Below are 17339 nucleotides of genomic sequence, written 5' to 3' on the forward strand. Positions count from 1 at the left end.
AGCAGACATACCAAGTGGCATCTACAAATGGAGTGAAAGACAACATCAGAGTTGCTGGAGAAAGGTGGTGGCGAAAGTCCAAGAAGAGCTAAAGATGCTGCAGGAGCACAGAAGGTGGACAAGGTCTGGGAGATGGAGAACAAGCCCTGGGAATCATCTTGGACCTTGTGGGGAGGAGAAGAAAACCCTGCAAGGCCCAGCCCACCATACCGCTGAGGCAGAAGACTTGTCAGGAAAAAAAAGGGGACCCCATCCATCATCTGGAGCTTGCCCAGTGACAAAGATGACACTGACTGACTTGCACAAACAATCCTGCCAGAAGGCGGAGATCTTTGGGACCTGGGGGTAGACAGAATCATTTGCCCAGCACAGGAGATGAAGATCAAAGAATGGGTCTGTCATCCTTGGTGGCTCAAAGCAAACTTATCTGCTGTCCGGCACTCCCAGGGCCACAGGGTGGCTGTCCCTGGCGCTAGGGAGCAGTGATAAAATCCTGAAGTGGTGGATTGGAGGGTATATGAGGTAAAGGTCAGGCTTTTTGCCCCCTCCTGTCATTAGCCTCTGTGGCTGGCACCCAAACACTTGTACATGTACATGTGAGTGTGGACACCGGGCCCAGATAATTTTGGGGATGTGCCTATGTAAACCAAGGGATGAGGTGGTACAAGGGCAGCGTCACTCTGAATTCCAAAGCATTTCACACAGTGAAGGCCACCCTCAAAAGGCCTCTTACCATGTATTTGAATACACAATGGTCATGACATCAAACCCCAGGAATCTCAAACCATGAAGAACTATCCACCAGAACCACTCCAACCGCAATGGCCCCTCTCCTTGTGAAGATAAAGGACACACTCACCAGCAGTAGTGATTCAGATTCAAGGAAGACTTGTAGATGCTGAGAACGGACCATTAAAAAATAAGCCAAAGCACACACATGGTAAATTTGTGATGACATGAACCATTTCTACTTCAGAAGATTGTTTTCTTCCCATCTATCACTCAGTTATGTTGAATTTCTTTTTGTCTTCCTTCCCGCTTTCCTTTCTCCTTTAGTTCCATCCTACTTTATTTCCCTTTCTCCTTCCCCAACCTCTTCACAGCCGCCTCTGCAGGTTTCCCCGTGAGGGAACACAGGGGATGATGGTGACTTTGCAGTTCCCTGTGGATGTGGCTCTGATAACAGGGCCACACATGGGTCCTCATGGCCACTCACTGGAGGCTGATGGAGTCTGAGGAGGGGAAACCACATTCCTGCTTGTGGAGTCTCCTGTGACCCCCTGGCTGTGCTGATGACTCAGGAGGCTCATTACTAGGGACACCATTAAGAAGTCTACGGGGACAAGGGACACCTGGTCCCCTCAGGGTGAGGTTCCAGAGGATGGGGAACTGGGGATGGTGTCAGCGTCTGGGGGGCAGTAGGAGAAGGAGATAGTGAGCCATGCAGCCTGTCTGCTGGAGTCTGTGAGCCAGAGGTCTGGACCCCAGACACTAGAGGCCAGCACAGCAGAGGGCAGCGGGTGACCGGGACATCAAGTGAGGTTTGCTTTTCCTCCTGTCTCTGTGAGGGTGAGAATTTTGTGGGAAGCAAACTTCTGCGACAGCGGGCACATCACACCAGACTGAGGTGTCTGTCAAATAATTTTAAAAAGTAATTTTTTTAAATCTTAAATTTTTTAATTTACTGACATTCCATTTAACTCATACATCAAATTATTGTCATTTCAACATAAAATATGTATGTTATTGTGTTTGTTTCCAATGGTGACTTTGTTTCTTTATTGAGGTAACACTGTTTTACAACACAGTATCACTTCAAAATGCATATTGTATTTCAGGAGAACAGTAGCTAGAATATTCATCTTATTAATGAAAACTAATAAATTATAAAGGTGGATATAGTTCAGTTTCAGAATGACATGTTGTTCTGCATAATCTTAATTTAAGGTGTTCCACAGATTATTATCTTTCATGCATTTATTATTTTATAATATTCTGACCTAAGGTATATAGGGCAATTATTGTTTCATAACTAATTTTTTAACATTTAGCACTCTGAGTTGAAAGTATATAATGTTACATGAAATCACATTTAATGGAAGTATTTAGAGGGCAGTGGGGAAAATCTGAAAGGCAATTTAAAATACTGCTAATTGTTTAAAAAGGGAAGGTACACATCCTCATCCCTAAAATATTATGACAATAAAGGGAGTCAGACAGAAATTCATGACTTTTTCTTGTTATCTGTTTTTTTTTTTTTTTTGGAATTTTTTTTTTATTTTACACTAACCTTTTACAATACATATATATATATTTTTTTTATTTTTAAACAATATTTGCTTTCCCCCGTGCCCTCAGGTTGAGTCCCCATAGAATTTCATTTCCCAAGGCACGGTGCACCATCACCTCATTCCCCTGTGCTCCTCCCTCCCTCTGATCCCTCTCCCTCCTCCTCCCCTGCAGGATGTCTCTGATTTATAATTGTCTGATGTTGCTTTGTTGTGTTTTTTTTTTTAATAATTATTTATTTATTTATACAAGCACTGGGTACAGTCAGCAGCGCGGGAGGGTGAGAGAATTCACCAGAGCCAGAGCAGGGAGCAGAGCAGGCAGAAGGACCGAGGTACAATGCTGAGGGGAGCAGCGGGCGGCAGGGGAGGTCTGCGCACCATGTGGGACCCTTACTGGTGGCTGGGGATTGAACCAGTGCTGCAGAGGCTGGGGGCAGCTTCCCAGCCCAGCGCTCAACTGCTGTGCCACAAGGGGAGGCACACTTTGTTGTGTTTTGTAGTGTTATTATTATTTTTACACTGTTGGTTACTGTGTTGGATTACACTTATTTTCATATGTTGAACCATCCTTGTGTCCCTGGACTGAATCCCACTTGATCATGGTGTACTATCCCTTTGACGCATTGCTGCATTCTGCTGGCAGGATTTTGTTGAGGAATTTTGCATCAGTGTTCATTAGGGATATTGGCCTGTAATATTCTTTTTTTGTGCTGTCTTTTTTTTTGGTTTTGGAATTAGTACAATGTTGGCTTTGTCGAACATATTTGGTAGTATTCCTTCTTTTTCAATTTTTTGAAATTGTTTGTGTAGGATAGGCACTAATTCACTGCTGAACATTTGGTGGAATTCATTTGTGAAGCTGTCTGGGGCTGGGCTTTTGTTTTTGGGGAGTGCTTTGATTACTGCCTCAGAGACCCGTACTTGCTGACCTGTGCTTTTTTCCAGTGGTTCTCTGAGAAATGTAGGAGGGGTGGAGGGGAGCACCTCAACACAGGGACTCTTATTCAAGCTGGGTGTTCTGTCTGCCCCATGTTCACCGGGTGCTGTGCCACAACTATATGGATCCCGTGCCCTGAATTCTATGCTGTAGGTCTCTGTTCCAGGGCTATCAGATCCAAAACGCTGGCTGTGACTCTGCAGTACCTGCTGCTATGGTGCATCCCTCATCCTGGATCCTGCGCCGAGCTCTCAGGTCCAGAATGGGGGTCTTGTTCCAAGCCTTATTTCTCTTCTTAGTCCTGTTTGCATGGCCCATCCTTTCTCAGAGCTTGAGTGTGTTTTTGGGACCCCTGGTGGCTAGGTGGCACCAGAGATCTTTCTTTCCCAGTGTCCTTGGGTCTGGGGAACAGAGTGGGGGTGTTGTGGAGCACCTCCACAAGGTGGGGGTGCTGTGTCTTCCCTGTGTCCCATCGTCGTGGGGATCCCACACCCTGAAATTTGTGTCCCGGTTCTCAGTTTTGAAGCCCTCAGATACAGGGTGAGGGTGGTAGCCCAGTTCAGTGTCTGCAGAAATGGTGCCTTTTGCACCCAGCTCCCATGTCTGGGCGCCTGGTTTCTGTTACTCAGGGAGGGACATTCACTTCAGTGACAGCTCCGGTGCATCTCCCCACAAAACTAGGTTGGGGGCACGGAGACCTGGGCAGTTGTGATACACATATTTTTTTAAAGATTTATTTATTTATTTATACAAGAACCAGGGTACAGGCCAGATGCATGGGAGGGTGAGAGGATTCACCAGAGACAGAGCCGGGAGCAGAACAGGCAGACTGATGAAATACACTGCTGAGGGGAGCAGTGGGCACAACAGGAGTGGTCTGCGCACCATGTGGGACCCTCGCCTGCCGGCCTGGATGGAACACATGCTGTAGAGGCTGCGTTCAGCTCCACAGTGCTGCACTCAACCGCCTGCACCACCAGGGGAGGCCTGATACACGTGTGCTTTTCAACCGTGCGTAGTGCGTCGTTTTTCTGCACAAGCTTACCAGCTGGCCTTGGGCTATTTGCAGGTCTCTCAAGGAGTCCTTGTCTTCCTCTAATGGCACCTGGAGCTGTTTGCTCACTTCCTGGCCATACTTACACGGTTCTCCACAGTTCCCATTCACGGGGTGCGGTGCCTGAAATAGTTATTTTCTACGCAGTGTCCCCCTTGATCTGTAGTTTGTACTTGTTTTATTTTCTTTCTTTTTTCCTACTTTCCGTTGGCCAGAGACTTGGGTGGGGAGGGTAGCAGTGTTCTCTGATCTATCACGTTGATATTGCTAGTTACTTCACACTAAAGCAGAGACACGTGTGGAAATCTATCATGGGTGTGATCTTGTTATTATTTTAATTCCACACAACACCAGAGCTATGTAAAATCTAACTTTGCCAATATAAATATGGATTCCAGATCACTGAAAAAGCTTTTTCCCTAGGCTACAGCAATTTTTGTGTGGACTTTTTTTTCTTGTTCTCATTAAGTTAGCTGGAATTGTTTCACTTATATCTTACAGTAATTATATACTACTCAATTTTCCTAAAAATCTTACAGTCACCAGGACCTGCCCCTCCATCACCCCACAGAGGAGGAAAGGATGAGATTGTGGGGAGGAGGGGAGTGGGTGGGACTGCCCCATGTCCAGAAGTCCCCACTCACACACGGGCCTGAACAAACCTGCACCTGGAGGGTGAGCAGCAGGACTGGGGTGATAGGGAGGGGCTGTCGGTCCACTATGTGTTTCAACTGGAGCATAATCCTAAGATCAGCTGAAATGTCCCTCATTTCCCAATCTCAGATCCTGTGTGATAAAGGCTCGTTTCTGGAGCTGAACACAAAAGGCTCAACAGAGAGTGAGAGACACGGAGCTGCTCCACTCCACACTCTGAGAGTGAACTCTGGGGCACGACTGTGGCTGTTCATGCAGGTGCCATATTTTATTCTGCTCAATATTTTTTATATATATGATGGCTCCAGGGGTGACCAATCTCACAGCCATGACAGAACTCATGCTCCTGGGGTTCCCCACCCAGGGGACCATGGGCTTCTTGCACCCGCTGCTCTTCTCCCTGGTCTACCTGTGCGCCCTGCTAGGAAACGGGCTCATCGTCCTCATCACCACCCTGGACCGGCACTTCCAAACCCCCATGTACTTCTTCCTGAGGAGTCTGTCCTTCTCGGACCTCTGCCTCGTCTCAGCCACAGTCCCCAAGTCCATTGACAGCTCTCTGAGGCACAGCAGCTCCATCTCCTTCCCGGGCTGTGTCGTCCTGATCTTCATGGTGGTTATTTCAGGAGCTAATGAGCTTCACCTGCTCATGCGGCCTGTATCTGAGGACTTTGAAACTGAGAACTGGGACACAAAATTCAGGGTGTGGAATCGCCACGACGGTGGGGCACAGGGAAGACACGGCACCCCCACGCTGTTGAGGTGCTCCACAACACCCCCACTCTATTCCCCAGACCCAAGGGCACTGGAAAAGAAAGATATCTGGCGCCACCTAGCGACCAGAGCAAAATCACCAACATCCTGATAGTTGGAAACCAGGGATCCCAAAAACACACTCAGGCTCTGAGAAAGGATGGGCCACGCAAACGGGGCTAAGAAGGGAAATAAGGCATGGAGCAAGACCCCCATTCTGGAACTGAGAGCTAGTCGCAGGATACAGGATGAGGGACAAGCCATAGCAGCAGGCACTGCAGAGTGACAGCCAGCATTTTGGATGTGATAGCCTGCAGACCTACAGCGCAGAATTCAGGGCACGGGATCCATATAGTTGTGGGCACAGCACCCGGTGAATATGGGGCAGACAGAACACCCAGCTTGAATAAGAGTCCCTGTGTTGAGGTGCTCCCCTCCGCCCCTCCTCCATTTCTCAGAGAACCACTGGGAAAAAGCACAGGTCAGCAAGTATGGTCTCTGAGACAGTAATCAAAGCACTCCCCCAAAAAAAATCCCAGGCCCAGACAGCTTCACAAATGAATTCTACCATATGTTCAGCAGTGAATTAGTGCCTATCCTACACAAACTATTTCAAAAAATTGAAAAAAGAAGGAGTACTACCAAATATGTTCTAAAAGCCAACATTGTACTAATACCAAAACCAAACAAAGACAGCACAAAAAAAGAATATTACAGGCCAATCTCCCTAATGAACACTGATGCAAAATTCCTCAACAGAATCCTGCCAACAGAATCCAGCAATGCGTCAAAGGGATAGTACACCACGATCAAGTGGGATTCAGTCCAGAGACACAAGGATGGTTCAACATATGAAAATAAGTGTAATCCAACACAGTAAGACATCAGTGAAAAAAGTAATAATAACAGTACAAAACACAACAAAGTGGGCCTCCCTGGTGGCGCAGCAGTTGAGCGCTGGTCTGTGAAGCTACCCCCAGCCTCTGCAGCACCAGTTCGATCCCTGGCTGCCAACAAGGGTCCCACATGGTGTGCAGACCTGTCCTGCCACCCGCTGCTCCCCTCAGCAGTGTATTTTGTCAGTCTGCCTGTTCTGTTCCCCACTCTGGCTCTGGTGAATTATCTCACCCTCCTGCGCTTCTGACTGTACCCAGTGCTTGTATAAATAAATAATTCTTAAAAAAATAAAAACACAACAAAGCAAAATCAGACAATTATAAATCAGAGACATCCGGCAGGGGAGGAGGAGGGAGAGGCATCAGAGGGAGGGAGGGAGAAGCACAGGGGTCTGAGGTGATGGTGCATGGTGCCTTGGGAAAGGAAATTCTATGGGGACTCAACCTGAGGGTGTGGGGGAAAGGAAATATTGTTTAGAAATAAAAAAAAAAATATGTATTGTAAAATGTTAGTGTAAAATAAAAAAAATTCCAAAAAAAAAAAACAAACAAACAAACAAAAAAAAAAACGGGTTGGCGGCGCCGATGGTGAGGCCAGGAGGGACACGGCGGGACCGAAGTCTGCGTCCTCCCTGAAGGGGCGACCACTTCATGTGCAGTACCGTCTGGGCCCGCGGCCGGGAGGTCACACAGGACAGTCCGGAAACCCCCATCGTGTGCGCCTTTGGCTGAAACGTGGGTATTTGCGCCCCAAGGGCTCTGCGAGGCGGACGCGGCCCTGAGGGCAGGCGGGGGTCAGGGGGGTCCGTGCGGAGCCCGGGACTGGCCGAGGCCACGGGGGGACACACGCTGCCCAGGGGACAGGCTGAGGCCGAGGCCGGGAGGGCGCCTGGTGCTTCTCCCAGCTCCAGGGATCCCCTCGGGCATGTTTGGGGGACGGACGCCGCGACCCGTCTGCCCTCGGCCTGGAGCTGGACCCTACCCTGCCCGGGGGCCCAGCCTGCGGGGCAGGATTGGGGTGCTGCTCGCGGGGTCTCGGGGAACCCGTGTGGCCGCAGACACTGCGTCTTGTCTCGGCCATGGAGGGCGTGTCCGTCCCTCCTGCCGTTCCAGCGCGCAGCGTCCACTTCAGCGCCCGCGGGTGAGGCTCAGAGAACAGACTCAGGGGCGCGTCCCCCGAAGGCCTCGGGGGGACAGGGCGCAGTGGGCGGGCGGGATGGAAAGGACCAGTTTGCCACGGTCAGAGCCGCAGGAAATGACCCGGCAGGACTAATTCAGGATCTATTATACTCGCATGATGAAATGATAAAGAAGCACAGAGCATGTGAGAGACTGAAAGTCGCGCACAACAGCACCTGTGCCTTGGTGGAAGCACGTTCACGTCACTTCAGACATTAAGACAACCTCCGGAGCAGGAAAGATTTAGACCCTGAATAAAATCTGCAAATGACTCTGCAGGGCCACTGAGCGTTTCTCCTAGAAAATGTCTCTGGGGGTCTGAGGCCGTGTTGGATTGGGGTGTCTCTTTCTGTGCTGGGTTTGTAGGTTTTGTGTACTTTTGACACTCGCCTTGTCAGGTGTGTGATGTGCACAATTTTCTCCCAGCACAGGGGCCCATTTTGGGGATGGCTTTTCTGAGGCACAGAAGCTCTCTAGTGTGGGGGCCACTTGTTCCTACCTGCCCTTGTTCCCTGGTCCTTGGTGATGTGTCCCCAAGTTCATCTCTGGGGTGGATGTGCAGTGGGCAGCACCCCGGTGTTCTTTCTGGTATTTTAAGCCCTCGTCAATGCAGATTTTAATCCATTCCAAATTGTTCAACTGCACTAATAATAAGGAAAATAGAAATCCACACTGTAATGTATTGTCACCTGTGAGAAGTGACAAAGCTGGAGACTGGACACCGCAAGGAGGTGAGGGACAGAGAGAAAGGGCCTCTCACCTCTGCTGGGAAAACAGCTTGGAGATGTCTTCAGACAATGAAAACAGAACAACCACAGTTGGACCAACCTCTGCAGGTATTTGTCCCAGATGTGCAGACTCTCTGATGCACCATGCACAACTCTGTTCACAGCAGCACTGACCACTGTTGCTGGCCATAGCCCCAACCCAATTGCTATGCACAGTGGAGTGAAAAAAATAAATAACGTGGGCCCACACACAATGGAATAATATACAGCTATTATGAAGGTGAACTAGTGCCCTTAGGGAACAAAGGTGGACCTTTAGGTGCTTATGCTAGTGAAATAAGTCAAAAAGTGAAAGATATTGGCTGGTCTCATCCATTTGTGGATTATAATATAAAACTGTCAATAACTGAGAAAATACAGTGGCAAACAGCTAAAGGAAATATTGGAGTGAGTGCAAAGCTTTGCTCATTATCAGAGGGAACAGGAGAGGGAATGGGGAGGATATTGGAGTGTGGATGGACAGGGCGGGCACTGCAAGGAACTTAGTAGTTTCTGAGTGGACACTTGTGCATGTGGGGGAGTGAAAAGCGACCCACAGTAAACAGTGAAAACAGTAAAAAGTGTAAATGAGTGTCCTCCTTTTATAAGAACAAATAACAAATTAACGTGACGATGTGATGAAACACTCATGGTAAAGATCCCTCCTCAACAGATATAACTGCATTTGTTCAAAGGAGAAATAGAAAATTAACAGGAATATGACCAGGGAATGACGTCATATCCAAGGGATGGGGACTGTGCTCTCATGCTATCACTGAAGCGAATATCACTGTGAGTGATTTTCTAACTCAGGTTTCATTCTGAAATTTGAATGGACGAGACATGTCTTGTGATTAACTACATTTTATTATCATGAATAGTTTCATGGACAATATGTGCTCATCGGCCAGGAGTGTTTGGAGACACAGTGAACTGCTCCGGAGAGGAGGAACGTCACCCCAGCTCACGTTCTCAGTGTTAGGGAACAATGTGAAAACCTCTGTACGTGCAGTGCAGATGTGTAGGACTATTAAAAAAAAATCAGCAAATATTGCCAGGCTTTAGTTTGCATGATGTTATAATAAAAACAAGTGTATAAAAAAGTGAACTTAAGTATAATCTATAAGAAAATTGAGAACACCTAGTATAGGATTAAGATACACTATGGAAAACTAAAGGAACCTAAACACAATAACATATTAAAAATTGCAAATTTTTAAGTAAAAATGTAGTTCTTCAAAAATAATTCATAAAACTTTACTTTTGGAAACACCATATCAAGGGGGAGCAGTCACATTGGCATCAAAACAGGCATCATAGAAATTGATATTCCATCAATTACAGGTTTCAGCCATAGATTCCTACGAACCAAGGAATGTTCCATCCTTCCACCTCTGGCAGAGTCAAGTGTTGTTTCCCTTTGTCCTGTGAGCAGAAAGATGACCTTCTCCTAGAGGAAAACGCTCCATTAGGAATCGTGAGGGATGGGGTTCCAACACTAAACTGTGCGCCCCTCCCCTCCACAGGGACAGGAACCCCCCAATGGGAACACAAACAGGCTGTGGGGACTGAGTGCCCAGGACTGGGGTCCCATGACGTTGTGCTCCCAAGAACAGACCCCCATGTACACTGCTTCATTTCATGTAAAGGTTGGTGATATGTGAGTTCCAGAACATTCTTTCCACAAAAAATTCATGTTTTTAACCATGAGCTGGATTCAGTTTATGAACAAAATACAGGGAGATGGTTGGCAAAGGATTTCAGGAAATTTTAGGAAGCAGGATTTATTGAAGAATATGAGAATATGAATTTAGGACAAAGGAATAATCCTAATTCAAGAAATCTATGCTTTATGAATAACATGTTAAGAGTTAGGGGGGAAAAGCTGAATTAATGAGAGGTTATAATTTTATATTTCGATATCTCACATCTTGGAGTACTGGTCAATGATTACTCTCCTCACAGCCATCTTCAAGTCTTGGTTCCTCAGACTGTATAGGACGGGATTAAAGGTGGGGGGCACCATCGTGTAGAACACAGAAATGACCAGGTCAGATGTGGACGGGGTCCCTGAGGTCGGCTTCAGATAAGCAAAGCATCCAGTGGAGATAAAAATCACCACAACCAGCAGGTGGGGAAGGCACGTGGAGTAGGCCTTGGCCTTCTCTTCTGTGGATGGGATCTTCCTGACAGCAGAGAAGATGTGCACATAGGAAATGATGATGAAAATAGGACAGCAGATATTCCAGACCACACTAAGGAGAATGGGAACAATTTGCTCATCAAATTTCCTGAGCAGGAAATAGCCAATAACTGGGGGACATCACAGAAGAACTGCTGGACCACGTTGGACCCACAGTAGGACAAGGAGAAGGTTCCAGCTGTGTGCATCACAGCATGGAGACCCCTACCCAGCAAGGACACAGCTGTCAGCTGCACACGCTTGTCCCTGCTCATGATGACATCATAGTGCAGGGGGTGGCAGATGGCAGCATAGCCATCAAGGCTCATCACCATGAGCAGGGTAACCACTGCACCTGCTGACAAAATCAACATAAAGACCTGTACCACACAGGCAGGGAATGAGATGGAGCTGCTGTGCCTCAGAGTGCTGGCAATGGACTTGGGGACCATGGCTGAGAGGAGGCAGAGGTCTGAGAATGACAGACTCCTCAGGAAGAAGTACATGGGGGTGTGGAGGTGCCGGTCCAGGTTGGTGATGAGGATGATGAGCCCGTTCCCCAGCAGGGTGCACAGGTAGACCAGGGAGAAGAGCAACGGGTGCAGGAAGCCCATGGTCCCCTGGTTGGGGAACCCCAGGAGGATGAATTCTGTCACGGCCGTAAGATTCGTCGCCCCAAAGACATCGTCTATAAAAAAAAAAAAAAAAAGAGGAAGAAAACATAGTCATATCTTCCAATATTGAACACAAAATGGGTTATAAATATATAGCAACCATGCAATCTATTTATGCTTTATCATTATCTGAGTAATTCATATTTTATCTCATGTGAATGTGCTATTGATGTATTGTCCAAACATGTGTCCATAAATTGTTGAAGAAAAGAAAATTTTAAATGAACATGATGAAACCTGAATATCAGGTCTCTCAGTGAACAGAATTGACAGACCACCCATGCCCAGTCATTCCCAGGCCCGCAGCTCCCCTTCCTGCCCAGGCCCCATCTTCTGTGCCCAACACACCTCCCAGAGGTTGTCCAGGGCACAGCCCCAGAAGACACTTGACCATGCCCAGCCCCTCCCCACCCTCGAGAGCCTGTCCCTGCTCCTCCAGCACAGCCCTGGTTTGGGGAGGCCCCACAGTGATGGGTGCGCAGGGAGATGGGTTGTGTGGGTCCCTGTTTTCCTGCTCCCCAGGACCCGACACTGTCCTGGAGCTGAATGATCTGTGTTCGGCGTCCCCGTGCAGCATGTCCTGATGCCTCCTCTGTCAGATTCCTGCCCCATGCCCTCACTACTGCCTCCTGGTCTGTCCCCTCGTCTCCTCATCTCCCTGCCCCTGACTCCCCACATCTGAAGACCCAGAGACCACGTTTCCCGCAGAGTCTCCTCCTGGGTCACACCCACACGTCCCTCCTGCATGATGTGCTCATCCACCCCAGGGTCCCTCCTGGCCCCTCTGTCCCCCTCAGACTCATGCACTTTGTGCAGGGAGGAGGCCTATCCTGGGCCGAGCCCTATGGTCTGTGCGTGTGGCTGTCACTGCTGGTCCCAGGGCCCCAGGTCCCGTGTGCAGGTTTGTTCCTCCCCTCAGGCCCGTGCATGAGTGGGGACTTCTGGACACGGGGCAGCCCTGACCTCTCTCCCACCCCCAATCTCACCCTCTTCCCCATCTGTGGGGTGACGGAGGGGCAGGCCTTGGGGAGGCAGGGTCTTTAGGGGATTGTGCTGCAATGGAATTATTGTAACAGACTAGAGGAACAGCTTTTGCTAATTTAATGGAAACAAGAAAATAAATGCAGAACCTGCTGTTTTGTGTCTTCGGCCAAAACCTTTTCAGTGACTTAAAATAATTTTTATATTGATATAATTATATTTGATATAGTTGTGTTGCTGTGTGTATTTAAATAAAATGTTAACATCCATGATAGACAGATTACACATATCTATCACTTTAGCGTGAAGGAAAAAAAAGACAAATATTTATCTCCTTAAAAATTTATGAATATCTCACGATTGTGTCATATTCTGGGGATGAACATGTGAAGCTTTCCCTTTTAAACTACTAGTGTGAATTTTAACTTCCTCTTAAGATTCTTCCTCACTGTCCCTAAATAGCTCTCGTACGTGTGATATTTAACTTGTGATGCACTTTCATCTCAGTGTTCTCAATGCCGAAATACATGGATTCGAGCAATAATTGTCAGATAGACCATAATTAAAATATTATATGATCACAAATATATCAGAAACCATAAGCTGCAGAACTTTTCTATTGGAAGAAAAGTAAAAAAAAAAAATTCCCTCTTTCAAACTCATCCCAGAATATACGGCACTGTGACATTGAACTGTGTAGTTTTAATTATGCACTTTCATTTATAAGGTGACTATTTTAACTACTGTTCTTTTGAAATACAAAATGCATTTTAAAATGATACTTCATTGTAAAACATTACCACAAAAGAGAAAAAATAAAATCCCCTTTTGTAGGACAACAAAATAAGGTCAGTTGTTCACAGTGAAAGGCTGACCCTGAGATGCAGTTCAGTGGAATACATATTGAACAGAAAACATTTAATTACAAGGTTAACTTCCCTGCCTTACTGGACCCGCACGTCCAGGCTGGGGCGCCCACGGCCCAGCAGCAGCTCCCACAAAGCTCACCCTCCAGAGCTGGGAGGGGACGTGAACCCCCAGGTGGCCGGTCCCGCTGCCTCCGCAGCGCTGCCTCCGCTGTCCGGTCCGGCCTCAGCTCGCTGACCCCGCAGGGCGCGCTCTCCCCCCACTGCCCCCGGGCCCTGACATGTCCGCACCTTCCGCAGGGACCTCGCCGGGCCCAGGTGTCCTGTCACCGGGGGATTCTTGGCGGCGCCCAGGTAATGAGCCTCCCGACTCAGGGCGCATCCGGGGGCCCGGGAGGCTACACAGGAAGGACCTGGTCCCCCCTCGGCCCCATCACCCCCGATCCCGCGGGGACAGAGTGGCCCCATCGTCAGAGCCACAAAAGAGCCCATCCACAGGGACCTGGAAAGTCGCCGCCACCATGTGCGCCCTCCTGGGCCTGGGAGGTGGGGATGGGCATGTGGAGGCGGAGGGGGACGGTGGAGGGAAACCAAGAGGAATCCCCCAGGAAAGAGCCGGGGAAGCGCCTGGGTCTTCTGACATGGGAATTTGTTCGTGTCTCTCAGAATTATTTTATTCAAAAAGGCTGTTTACCTCAGCGCCTGTGACTCTCTCCTCACATATGACCTGTTGTCGTGCTGTTAGGGGGAGAAGTTGTCCTGAGCAGACTCCACGCCAGCTATGTGGATGCCAGCCCAGGCCATCAAGACATCAGGAACTTCAAATCCCAGGACCACCAAAGGGAAGTCGCGAGGACCTGAGGGCCAAGTCAGGCAGCCATTTTCTCTGTCTGTAAATAACAACAGCCCTGCTCGTGGGGTCTGGGGGACACACGTGGCTCCTGCTCTCTGTCAGGCGGGTTTGGTCTCGGTGGGTCATTCGGGATTCCAGGTCAGCAGAACGGGTAGGACGCATGTAAGACTTTAGCTCCCTCATTTCTCCCTGAGTGCTCCATGTCCTCATCCCCTTCCCTTGTCAATAAACCCTTGTTAACGGTGCTGTGTGCCTGCAGTGTGGCCTATTGAAGTGCACAGGTGAGGACCCACAGTCACACTACCTGTTTTAGAGCAGGGGTGCCCTGTGACAATATGTGAGGGAAGCGTGTGTTTACCTTCCAATGTGGGTCAGTCTCGCAGCAGTGCTGCCCGGCGATTCTGCAGGGTGGTCTGTGTCTCGGGCTCTGACACAACAGAGTGGGGGACCCTCTCCCAGCTGTGGGTTCCCCCTGCATGCTCACAGGCCTGACCAGATCAGGCACAGACAACAAGGAGGGGGGTATTGGTGGTGGACACCAGGGATGGACAGTCCCAGGTCCCATGTGCCATCCCACCTGTGTCTGTAATGCCCCAAGCCCACAGCTGCCCAGCGAGATGGTGCAGCCTTGAGGGAGGCAGAGCTAGAGGCCAGGGTTGGGCGGGGTTGGGGGCCCATCCAGGCATGACGGTGCACGTGGGCACAGACTCGAGGCCCTGCAGTTGCCCTGGTTCCTGGACCCCCTGACGGCCTGTCACCCCCTTACGGGCTTGCCTGCCCTGAGTCCATGTGCCACTCACCACTTCCCAAGGGGCTGGCAGCCGCGCCCTTGGGGGCCTGGGGTCGGCCTGGGCCCCACTCAGACCAGCGTGGGATGCAGCATCACCATAGACCTGTACCCACTGCCAGCCGGAGGGCATCTCCTCTGTGTCTGTGAGGCTGACGCTGGGCCAGCCTGACCTGCATCCAGACCTGCCCAGACCTTTCTCTCCTTTCCCTGAAACCTCTGCCAGTGGTGCCAGAATTCCCAGGACCAGCTCCCCGGGGTGGGGGGAAGGGTGGGCTTCTCAGCTGGGCGCAGGACTGTTGGAAAAGCCAGAGCCGAAGCCGCCATCACTCCACCAGGTGTGCTGATGTCCCTGGGGTTTGGGCAAAGGAAAGTGGTTGGCCCAGACAGGACACTTGCTCCCTGCCCTGGCTGGGCCCAGCTGCCTGTGGGAGGGGCAGCTCCCTCCTTCAGGACCCTGAGTCTGTGGGGTCACAAGCTGCCCCACTGCTCACCAGAGACAGGGGGATGGGGACAAGGAGACACCCCTCACCCAGGACAACGGCCATGTCCCAGGGGCCCACAGGCACTAGAGGGTGTGGAGGAAGGGCCCCGTCACACTGCCGTGGGGATAGAGATAGTGAAATTCCATGACAGCAACCTGCCTTTGCTAAAAAAATCCAGGACAGATTCCAGCAGCAGGTCACATGCGGTCACGGCAGAGCAGGACTCCCTACGAACCCACGGCTCTGTGATCAACACGGTGGCGACATTCACAGCAGCCCCACTCGGCCCACAGGACAAGGACCAGATGGTGGTGCATCCACACCAAGGGGGACATGGACAGGGCGAGGGCAGCACCCCGCAAAAGGTGGGGGTTTGAGAAATGCACACAGCAAAGCAGGTCAGACATGGACACAAACACTGGGCGGCAGAGAACAGGCATTTGAGTGGGGAAACACTTGAAAAGTCTTGGGGAACAACCTCCTGAGGGATCTGAGAAGGTGGAGAGGGGCTGGATACAAAGGAGGGGCTGGTGGCCCCTGTGACAGACACCTGTGAGTGTCTGGTTGGAGGTCACAGGCATGCATTTGTAAATGCTCTGTGTGGCTGAGGGAAAGAAGGGCGAGCTTTACTTGTTGGTGTAACGGCCCTTCATGAGTCTCCCCACAGCCGACTTCATGGCTTGGTTCCTCAGACTGTATATGATGGGGTTAAAGGTGGGGGGCACCACCGTGTAGAACATAGAAATGACCAGGTCAGACATGGACAGGTTCCCTGAGGTTGGCTTCAGATAAGAAAAGAATGCAGTGGAGAGAAACAGCACCACAACCAGCAGGTGGGGAAGGCAGGTGGAGTAGGCCTTGGCCTTCCCATCTGTGGATGGGATCTTCCTGACAGCGGAGAATATGTGGACATAGGAAATGATGATGAAAATAAAGCAACCCACATCCAATGTCACACCAATGAGCATGGGGACAAGTTCATTGATTAAATTTCCTGAGCAGGAAATAGCCAATAACTGGGGGATGTCACAGAAGAATTGGTGGACCACGTTGGACCCACAGAAGGACAAGGAGAAGGTTCCAGCTGTGTTTATCAAAGAGATGACACCCCCACCCAGCCAGGAAACAGCTGTCAGCTGCACACACCTGTCCCTGCTCATGATGACGTCATAGTGCAGGGGGTGGCAGATGGCAGCATAGCGGTCAAGGCTCATCACCGTGAGCAGGGTAAGCTCTGCATCTGCTGAAAGAATCACCATGAAGACCTGGAGGACACAGCCTGGGAAGGAGATGGAGCTGCTGTGACTCAGAGAGTTGGCAATGGACTTGGGGACAGTGGCTGAGAGGAGGCAGAGGTCTGAGAAGGACAGACTCCTCAGGAAGAAGTACATGGGGGTGTGGAGGTGCCGGTCCAGGGTGGTGATGAGGACGATGAGCCCGTTCCCCAGCAGGGCACACAGGTAGACCAGGGAGAAGAGCAACGCGTGCAGGAAGCCCATGGTCCCCTGGGTGGGGAACCCCAGAAGGACAAATTCTGTCACGGCCGTGAGATTGGTCAACCCTGGAGCCATCATCTCTATAAAAATATCAATCAGAATAAGCCATCAGTGAAGCCTTCCAGTCTGAGTGTAGATGAAACCTACAAGGACAGTCACAGGTGTGCCCCAGACGTCACTATCAGGGTGTGGAGTGAAGCAGCTCCGTGTCTCTCGCTCTCTGTTGAGCCTTTTGTGTTCAGCTCTAGTAACACCACCTTTATCACACAGGATCTGGTATCAGGAAAGATGACCATTATAGCTGATCATGGGATTCTGCTCTGGTTGATCTCATAACCTGACTGATAGCCCCTCCCTACAGCCCCAGGCCCCCGGCTCCCCCTCCTGTCCAGGCCCCTGTGTCTCCCCCCAGCACACCTCCCAGAGGTTGTCCAGGGCACATTCCCAGAGGACACATGACCATGCTCAACCCCTCCCCACCCTG

Source organism: Talpa europaea, assembly GCF_964194135.1.
Source record: "Talpa europaea genome assembly, chromosome: 8".
Classification (NCBI taxonomy): domain Eukaryota; kingdom Metazoa; phylum Chordata; class Mammalia; order Eulipotyphla; family Talpidae; genus Talpa; species Talpa europaea.